This window comes from Anas acuta, chromosome 12, assembly GCF_963932015.1.
Source record: "Anas acuta chromosome 12, bAnaAcu1.1, whole genome shotgun sequence".
NCBI classification, from domain to species: Eukaryota; Metazoa; Chordata; class Aves; order Anseriformes; family Anatidae; genus Anas; species Anas acuta.
This window is the reverse complement of record NC_088990.1, coordinates 9475041-9485649: the sequence shown is the minus strand read 5'-3', so window position 1 is coordinate 9485649 and position 10609 is coordinate 9475041. Positions and strand designations below refer to the sequence as shown.

The following is a 10609-nucleotide window of genomic DNA, read 5'->3' as shown; positions in this document are numbered from 1 at the left end:
ATGCTCATTTATATGCATCTAAGAATTAAGTCACAGGCAACATAGTTATGTAAAATATATCCCGCGGAAAGGTATTATGGTGTAACTCTTCTCATGATGAAATTCTTTAAATAAAAAATTAAAATGTTTAGATGAATCTCGTTGGTGATAGTGAGCTCTGCACCTCTCTCCATGAACTCCAGAATCCTTTAATCTTTTGCATTTGCTGCAATTGCACCTACTTCAAAGCATTGCTGCAGGCATTGGAAAGGATTCTGGCACTCAGTGGGAATAGGGCGGGGATGCAAAATTCTGTCATCACTTGGGGAACCGCAGCCATTTCTGAAGTGCCAGTGTCATCTACCTTTACAAAAAGGCAGCAACATAACTGATTTGGGAATGTAGGGAAATATATCTGTATTGGCTGCAGTTTTGAAGAGTTTTCTTGTTGAAAAAGCTTTTTGTTGTTGTTGTTTAAAAAAAAAACAACAAGCCTTTTTAAATTGAAATGTGCTTGGAAAATAATATCAGAATGGAGCTGAATATAGCATGGTAATGATAGCTGGACATGTATATGGATAGATGCCATTCTGTCTAGTGGTTTTGAAATCAGCCCTGGACACAGCCCAGCCATTGATATGTGGGGCTTGTAGTGGAATGTAGCAGAGGGTCTTAGGGAAGGGCAGGAAAGGGAGTAAAAAATCTGCTATGTTAGTTTTAATAAAGATGGCTTGAATTTTAGCTGTTATCACTTGGGCCTCTCAACTGTTTTTTCAAGAAGTAGTCTGGTGCACACTAAGTTTTAGGTGAGCTAACTAAGTTTAGTGGAAACCGAAGGTGGTGATGCCTTGAAAGAAGCAAATCCTATGCTACTGTTATCAGTAGGAGAGTAGGACAAAACTCCTGCCGACTGCTGTGAGAATGATCCAAGCAGTAATGAAAATACTTGTCCTCTTTCAAGTCTTGTATTCATACAAATACACAAGAGCATGTCATTCACAGATACCTTGGTGTCATATTGGCTTCTATTCTGAAAAAAAGTCTTGATGGTAAATGGCATCTGCTTCCGCTGAGTTGTGCTTTAGCTTATACAGCTGCTACTTTGACTTGCAAAATTACAAGGTACTGCTTTTCAGTGAAGGAATTTAATTGTGGAAGTAGCTGTAAGGTTTTTATGGTACTTAAATTGTTTTATTTTAAAGGCCATGTTAAGAGCATTCTACAACTAAGTCTCAAAAGAATTAGGCATTGTAATGCATTTCAAGCTGCCACTGTTGTAAAGAATTACAATCCTTGAAGTATAAAAAGTGAGAAAATAGCTTCTAAAAGTGAAATCCAAGTGCACGATAGTTGTTTATTGTGCAGTGCACTTTAGTTATGAATGCACATGGTGCTAGGAACAGAAGGCAGTTATCAAGGTGTTTTTTTTTTTTTTTTTTTTTTAATAGTCAGTGAGTTTTCAGCTAACCTGTACCACCAATATCTTGCTATTAAAATGCAGTAAAAGCTGAATTGGTGGCAAGGATATCTAATGTGGATAAAAGAAACTTTAAAATAATGCTCAGACTTCTAAGTTTTGTCATATTACAGCAACAACACTGTTCACTCTAAATAAGAGTGCTACAAGTCTGTGCTCTCAATTGACATACATCCTAATGTTGGGAACAAAGAACAATTTATCAATTTGAAAGTTAGAGCTAGAAATACGGATTGCAGTGTCCAGCAGTTGGATTTTCAAGTTAGAACCTTATATTGCAGAAATAACTTGTAAATATATTTTTTTCTATAAGAAATTTAACTCCAATCTTTAACCGCTGTTGGAAAGGAAGGAACTTGACTGCACTTTGATCTGTACTTAATAAACTTGATCTCAGTTTACACTTCCTTCTGTTATGAAAGATCAAAGGGTACTCAAAGCTGAAACCTTCTTGGATTTTGCATGTTTAATATGATGTTATTTTGTTTTTGGTATTGGAGACAGTACCATTTCCTCAAGGCAAGAAGATCAGAACAGGTAGCTATTATTGGGCCTTTGTGATAACCGCTCTGTGTTAATGTTATAGGTGCCCTAACAGAATAAAATCTATTCATAACATATGACTTCACTTAGCCCAGTTAGTTACATAGTGTTACTAGGAAAGTTGAGTGTTTTTTTTTCTTGTTTCTTAAATAAAAGCTTCCATATTGTGTAGTGCTTCAGGGAAAAAAAAAAAAAAAGCATATCACCTTTCTCCACAGAGGCTGTAAAAACCATAGGTAATCTACAGCCAAAATCTCAGCCAAAAATTAGTACACCTAGTAACTAAAGAAATAAATAACCCAACATCGCCAGTGCTGGCATGAATTAATTTGTATATTACTAGACACGAATGACATCATTCACAAGGAACACGTGTTCTTTCTAAGTAATCTTGAATAGGACACAACCTCTTACCTGCCTGGGCGAGAAGATTAAGGCTGTCAGATTGATTCTACCTCTGTAGCTTTCTGCATAGGTAATGTTTTGTAAGTATTATTATTGCAACATGAGTATTGAGTTTTTAATTGCATGATTAAAACAAAGATTTTTATCAGTCTACCTTATTCCCCAGGCATTCCCCTACATAACCATGTGCAACATAACCATGTTTTTGTTGCACAAATATGAGTTGTGGAAACAGTGAGTGGAAGATGCTAAAGGAAATGATGAGGTAGGGGAAAAGACATGTATAAAAATTAAGTTGAACTCATATATAATCTATATAACATTCTCCACAACTATTTTAGATGTGGATATCTATAACTTAGATTGACCATAAAATTATATTCCCCTTGTGACATTTGCTAATCTCTCACATTGTCCAAGATGATATAAGGTGAAAAATTTGATCTAGGGTGGCTGGTGTTCTAGATAACTACAGAAAAACACAAACTTCCTGCTACCAATTTTACCACCTGCTTATCTCTGATTTCCTTTTTTAATTTATCAAATTGCTGTGTTTTGATAATAATTGCTTGCTCGCTTTCCCCAGAGCTGCAAGACCTAATCTTAGTGGACTGCATAATAGAGCATTTAGAGAATCTAAGAGATGTCAATGTTGCGGGTTTTGCTAGTCAACACTGCCTCAACAAAACATGGTCTAGTGCAGACTGATTCTGCAAGCTTAGCAGTCCTAGACTAGGTTAACTTTTGGCTGAGAGGCCACCTGGGAATCCTGGGTACTGTAGGAACAAACTGAGAGGTCAAGATCAAACTCTTGGCAAGTATTAGACCACAGATGCTGAATGAGCAGAAAGACTTCATTCAGCACCATTGGTGCTGCTGAGCTGACAGATGGGAATAAAAACCCACCAACAGCCCTTCCCCTCCTTGCCAGTGAAAGCTTTCTGTTGATCTATGAATAGCTAATCACACCAAGGGAGCAACATTCTGCAGTTGCCTCGTTTGGGGCTAATGATACTGTGCATTACTGTCCATAAATGGCTTTCCTCAAAACATTTTTTTTCCAAAGAATTCTCTCAGTTTCTCTCATGAGACGATGTAGGACAGATTGGCAGGAGACAGAAAAGGGAAGTGTGGACCTGTGGCTGAAAAGCCAGACTAGAAATTGGGTTTTGCCAATTCCAGCCTAATGAGTGGTTTTGAAGCATAATTGTTCTGTGGAAGTGCTGATAAAAATATGTATCTGATAGGTTTGTTGTTGATGAAAGTCTGTAGTAGGAATGTAGAAGAAAAATGAGAAGTTTCCACTGGGAGCCAAATTTTCTGTCTTTATGACCGTCTAGCATTATGAATGAATATTATGAATGTCTGGCATTCCTAATTATGTTGTAGCTAATTTGTCCTGCCTTTTTCATATTCTTTTGTGATTTTATATCTGATAAAGCATATCTTTGACTGTTGAAAATAGTGACATGCAGCTTTTCTGTAATTCATTTTTTGAATAGCTTCGTTTGCAGACTTACCAGATGATTAGTACCAAGAAAAGACAACTATTTTTCAGCTGTTCTCACAGAGCCGGTTGGTGTCTCCTCTCTTGATAATTTATGCCCTCGGAAGATTTATTTTAAAGAAGTAAGGGAAAGACTAAATTTCACTGAGTAAATTTCACTAAATTTCATCAGATTTTCAAAAAGTTGAGCCTGAAGATGAAGATGCTTCTGTATTTTTGATAGCATTGCACTTCTTAAAAATTGTATCTCTGATTTCTCTGCTTTAGTGATCATGGGCTGTTAGTCAAAATATTCAGTCTCTTTTCAAAGAGAAAGGCAAGCCACACAGAGTGGACTGTGAAGGAGCTCAGCCAAATTGTGGAGTTCTTGTTCCTTTTCTGAAATTCTTGTACCACGTTTCCCAGTCTGAATTAGAAGAATGGGGCAGATGAGCTCGTCTGCTACTGCTGATTTTCCAGTTATAACTGTGGTGATGCCATCTACATACCTCTACAGAAAACCAATGGCATAAGCAGAAAGGAAAGTTAGCAGGAGATCCATATAATGTTGATTGACTGACCATACGCAGGTTCATGGCTTTGTGAGAGGTCTTCAGATCATCCTCCTGTAGCACAGCTCGGCTGTTCTTGGCTCAGTACTTGAAGTAGTATAGGATCTATGCTTTTGGAGAGTTCTTGGGTGAATCCGAAGGGCAAGTCTTTCACAGCACCACTTAATGTCGCTAAAGCACATCAGATAACCTGCAGTTCTCCAGTAGGCCTGTGTAAATCACTAATTTGCCAATTAGAAAAGCTTTGCATTTTTCAGTTTTATTCAGTCCTCATCTTTGGAGGGGGAAAAAAAAAAGCATTCTTGCCCTTCTACTTAATGGAAAAGCAAAACAATTGGGTACAGTGTCACTACACCTACAAAACATGCTGTTAAAGACATGATTTTAAAGAGGAAGAATTAAAAAGTACTTTTCATAATGCCTAAAGTTCTGCATGCTCTTTGCTAGTGTTCAATGTTCAATTATTTGCCCCCTGGAGGTATAATGTCCAAACTGTTTATGAATTTTACCCACAAAAGCCAAGAAATACTAATTTTCCAGGGATGAATCTTCTCATCACTGTTCTCGGGTGACAACCACGTCACCTACACTGCTGCTTGTGAGAGCTGCTTTCCCAGGGGATGTACAGCGGTAATGCAGACAAGCCACCACGATGCAGTATCCCATATGCTGTGCACGGTTAACGTCTACTCTGCTCTTTCAGCTGGGCGCATGTGTGGGAACAACTTGTGCTATCAACTGACCTGCATCTTAATATTTGTTTCCATCCACATTCTTTCAATACCGCAGAACTTAAGATTATGTTCAAACCAGCCTGGTAAACTTGGCAAATTTTGACTTCATTAAGGAAGGCGGTTATAATGTTTCATGACAAAATGTTCCAGAGAAACTCTCTTGTAAGATGCAGAATGCACAATTTATTTTTTTTACTATGAAACTATATTTCTATTAGGGCATAGTGTTAATGATTCAACATAAAATGCAATGCCGGATGCGGAGTGAATTTGAAATCATTTAGCATACTTGATTGTTAACTGAACCAGCTCTCCTAGAGTGCGTTGGCTGCCATCTGTCCATTTACTGACAGCCTTGTCGGGGGGGGAAATCTTGAGAGCTGGCAGAGGTCCAGTTTGCCGCAGGTCTGCTTTCTAGTGTTTTTGTAACAGATGTTGTGCCACATGCCCAGAGCTGCTGCCTATAAGCTGCTGTGTGCTCAAATTTTTAATTCGGGGGATGCCTGATTCTCTCGGATGCAAGATTTGCATTTATCTTAGCAGGCTATTATGGGGTTCCTTTGTTATAATGACAGTCTGATGAAAGAGCCGGAGCCAAAACTCAAACCCCTAGGCCTCTGTCACAGGTTTTCTGATGACTTCAGTGGACACTGGATTGAACCTGGACTGGCTGGTTATTAATAAGATACTTATCTTCTATTTTTTGAAAGATGTATTTTGGAGTACTATGGAGTTCCTAAAGCATACAGTGTAGAGTCAGGGAGCCTGCAGGTCTGCATGGTGCTTTTAAGGAATTCAGCGGCATCTGTGTATCCAGGATTCTCAGAAGTGTTTATACATGCAGACACCCTGCCTCCTATACACAAACTAGAAATTACGCTAATTCTTCCTCCTCTCTTATCTTCCATATATAACATAATTTGACAGTGAAACAGTTCAATCTAAATTTATGTAAATCAACCAAGGTGAGATGAAGCTTTAGGAACTGCTGTGTTTTTCAATTCCGTGATTGAAATGCTTTGCTCCTCCTGTGCAGCTCGGCAGTTGTCAGCAGCATAGCGGGAGGAAATTATCATCTTCCTGCAGCAACCCCTGCTGCTGCTGATAGGAAAGATTTCTTCTCCCCTTCCTTTCTTTTCATGAACAAAAAGCAAAAGAAAGAAAGAATAGATTAATGGGGTAATAGAACATGCGGCATCATGCATATCCAGACACTTTATACATATGTTTTCTGTTTCCAGGGGTTTGCTATATAAAACTGGTACCATGGTTGTCCACAGAATCCTTCTTCTAGCCTAGTTTATATTTCCACTTGATCATTTTTTAGTGGCCTGCCTGCGTGATTTCTTCGAGAGGATGAAAAGTGTTTTGGCTATGTGTCTGTTCAGCTGTAAAAGAAAATGTCCATTGATTTGCTGCTGGCGCTGTGCGTGTTTGTGTGTATAAATATGGTACAACAGGTGACCTATTTTCATGTGCTGAGCCTGCAAAACTTTCTGATCTCAGCAATTCACTTTTCACATTGCTGTCCGAGACTCTCTGAGCTTAAAATATTTGGTACAAAGACCCTGCTTTTCACAATATTAATAGAAGGTATATGAAATAAAAAATGTAGTTACAAACCCGAATCTTCTTGGTTAGCCTTCATCATTTTGTCTGTTAAATGCAATTTACCTGTCAGGGAAATGCTTCCCATGGGCTGAGATGCTGCAAGGATAATATGTCTGGGACATTCTGAATTTTGGGAAGGCCTTTATAATCTAACTAGAACAGTGACTAGCTAGTGATCCTAGAATCTTAGGATCTCAGGCTGAGAAATGCTACTAGTTTGTGCTGTGTATGCAGACAACAGTTACTCAGCAACAAATGTTGCTCTCCTTCCCATATCGCTCTCCTTCCAGATAAGTTATTAGCAAGTCTTAAAAATACAAGTAGACAGTAAATGTTTAATGCCTATGGAATGACTTGGAAGCCTACAAATACCTTAGCATGCAGCATATAATTGAGTCACAAAAAGATGAGCATTCCAAGGTATGAGTGATGATTTAAAATGAATAAATAAACAAATCTCTCCCTCCTAAACAGCTGCCAGGTTAAAAAATAAAATAAAATAATAATTCAGTTTAGCATCCCAACAATGTTTGCTCCACAGGTGTGCATGCTGTACCAAATGTACATGCTATGGTTTACAGCAGGCATTTAACTGAACGAGGTGACAATTTTTTTCTGCCTTGAAGTAATGTAAGATGCAAAGTATTTGTCTACAGTTGAAATGCTGTCATTTTCCTAAAGATTGGAGGTAATCTTCCTAAAAGCAAAGCAAGAATGTTGCAAGATATCAGTAGAAAGTTGGCAAACTTCACTGAAGTCAGGTGAAGCTGCAGCATGTATATATCTTGGCTGATAAAATACCTCTGTAGCTAGTAGCCTAACAATGCAGTTAGAACAAGCTGTTGCTAACACAAGCATTTAATTTTCCATACCGTGCATAGTTTAAGTTATATAAAAGCACGTGTCTGCGGTATTTCTCTAAAATAGAAGAGAACAAATTCTACAATAGCTATATCAGGACAATTTCTGCAGTTCTTACCTGTTTAATCTGAAGACAGATGTTGACAGTTCTGGTGCGTAACTGCTGGTGCTCCAGGATGCAGCACAACCCTTCGCGAGCTGGATAAGTGTTGGTACAAATACTGAACCAGATCTGATTAATTGAGGCATGAACGGTTTGGAAGACAGGCAAGGAAAACACAGAATTTTAATGTTCACTATAAATAAGACTATGTAGGAACCATGGTGTCTTTTCTCCTCTCTATCCTTTTATAATCCTAAAGTCAGGCACTCTCCCTCTCTTGCCTTCTCTACATTGCTTAGCAACACTCATGGATGAACTTGCTTAAAGCAGAGCTTTGTTCCCAAATGTGATTTCAGTAATATTTGTAGGCTCAACAGTTCTGAGATGCAAAAATCAGCCCCCTTTCTCCCCATCACTGTTAGCCTACTTCATTAAATAATCTCGCTTCCTCTCTGCTTCTGCACCCCGGGCATGTTTCAGTTTTTGTCTCTACTGTTTTGATCCAACCAAGAGTGATGGAGAAGGCGGGGGGAGATTTGAATAAAGGTTTAATTATAGAGGGCACTCATACAAAATGTACAACAAAGCTGTGTGTTGGGTGTAGATTGGAGTACAAATGCAGAATGGGTCAAGAAAAGAACCGTTATTTTTCTCCACTCAGCTTTCAATTTGATTTTAAAGTTAAGATTGAATAAATGGTATTTTTTTGTGCCAACAGTTGCATACTGAATTTGGTATGACCAACTACATGTTACAGCAGAGCCTTGAACAATCATTTTAAGTAGGGAGAAACTACAGTAGCTAATTGTTACCTGCATAGTTTTCCTAATTTCAGCAACACAGTGAGGTATCAGCATTTCCTAGAAATTCAGTTTGCCAGGATAAATCTGTATCTGACTCCCATCCTTTTTCTGGAGGATGATCTGGTTCATCCATTCTGTTTCTTCCACCCTGGCTCTTTTTTTCTGCAACTCACTGAACTTTCAGTTCTTTGTGTATGTGTGATGAGTTAGATCACTAACTCATCATGAAGAGATTTCTGTGGAAATGCAAATATTTTCTGTTGAAGTCTCTCAATATATAATCTTAGTGTTCAGCATATATGAAACACCTGTGCAGAAGCTGGTAGTAAGTGTATGAGTTGTATTGTTCCAACAGTGCCATGACCACCTTGCTGATGGTTGTGGTTTTACCGTGCTAGGCAGCTGAACACCCCAACCACTCTCTCACTCCCCCTCCTTAGAAGGAGGAAAGAACAACTCATGGGTTGAGATTAGGATAATTTAACTAAAGGGAAAAAATAATTATTAAGGAAAGATTATTATTAATTAAACAATTTAATAAAGGGAAGAAAGGGAAAGGGGAAAAGGGAGGGGGGAAAGGAAAAAAAACAAACAAGTGAAGGCTACGTGAAGTGCAGAGGAAAGAAATTACTCTCTACTTCCCACAAATGAGCAATGCTTGACCACATCCTTGAAGCAGGGCCTCAACGAATGTAGCCGGTGTTCGGGAGGACAGATGTTTTTGCAACAAGAGCCCACCCCTCCCCTCTTCTTCCTGTTTCCACCTTTTATGGCTGAGTGTGACATCATATGGTATGGAATATCCCTTTGGTTGGTTTAGGTCAGCTGCCCTGGTGATGTTTCTTTCTCACTTTTTTGCTCGCCCCCTAGGAGGGTTAGAGAGAGTCCTGATGCTGTGCCAGCACTGCTCAGCAGCAGACACAACCCTGGTGTGATACCACTGCTGTTCTAACTACAAGTGCAGAGCACAGCACTGTATCAGCTGCTGCAGGGAAAGATAACATCCCAGCCAGACCCAGTACAATGGTCCATTGAAAGGTCTCTATTTTGAAATGGAAGACTTGCCAGTCATGACATAACATTGGAACTTTTACCAAGCAACATGGTCTAATGTAAATGCTTTTATGTTTAGGCACCTATTTTGTATTTTGAGGTTGGAACTCAGCTGAATTTCCTACCTGATTTAAACAGTGGCCTGTTGTTAAGAAGTGAGGTATGCAGTCTTGTGCTCTCTCAGCTCTAAGACAAGGAATAAAATGAGGCACCTTAAGAAAAGTCAGTGTATAAAATTATGTAGCAAATCTCTAGCAAATTTTGTAGGGATAGTCAAAACATTATGGGAAAAAGCTGCAGAATTTTTCAGATGCCTTGGAGAATTGTAACTTACCTGAATCTAAAATCTACTTACCTCACAGTTTGTCTAGATAGAAACCAAATGAAATTCTGAGTTATCATGCTGTCTTTTGCTGGGTTTTGTCATGGAGCTTGGCTGTAGGATATTGTCCTTTCAACAAGAGATTGAATCAAAAAAAAAAAAAAAAAAAGGCCCAAATATCCTCATGGGAAGTTATTTACTAAGATAAAGGGATGTCTGAAAGCTCTTACGGCAGGAGTACTGAAGAACTTCGTGATTCCTTGTTCTCGTGTATGTTAGCTAGTGTGTGTCTGCCCCTGCACCTCTTTCTGCATCAAACTTGTGCTATTATCTTCAAGGCGTTTTGTTGTAGCTGGATAATTTCAGTGCTTAGTGTTACTATGAAGAAACAACTAAAATCAGGAAAAGTAAAAATGGACAGAGAATTTAGGTTTATTCTCTTGTGTGAGAAGTGGGTTTCTTCTGTCATTGATCAAATTATAGATATCAATAAAGATATCAAATTGACCCCTTCCCCTTGGCTTTACCTTTGCAGACCAATTTCTTGGTGAGACATTAGATGAAAACGATTACTAGTGTGAAATGTTTATTTCCTCAGAACACTGCGGGGAAAAAATAGTCCTTGGCAGTGTGTCCTGTACTTGTCTTGTTTGTTGACAT

At 38.6% G+C, this 10609-nt stretch overlaps 1 long non-coding RNA gene across 1 annotated transcript; it reads right to left on the bottom strand.

The window, feature by feature from the left end:
- Nucleotides 1–757: 757 nt before the first annotated feature.
- LOC137863206 (uncharacterized) lies at nt 758–8251 on the bottom strand. The gene is made up of 2 exons (XR_011100746.1): nt 7787–8251; nt 758–6329 (listed from the first exon to the last, which is right to left on the bottom strand). It is a non-coding gene; the product is annotated as an uncharacterized lncRNA (long non-coding RNA).
- Nucleotides 8252–10609: the final 2358 nt, after the last annotated feature.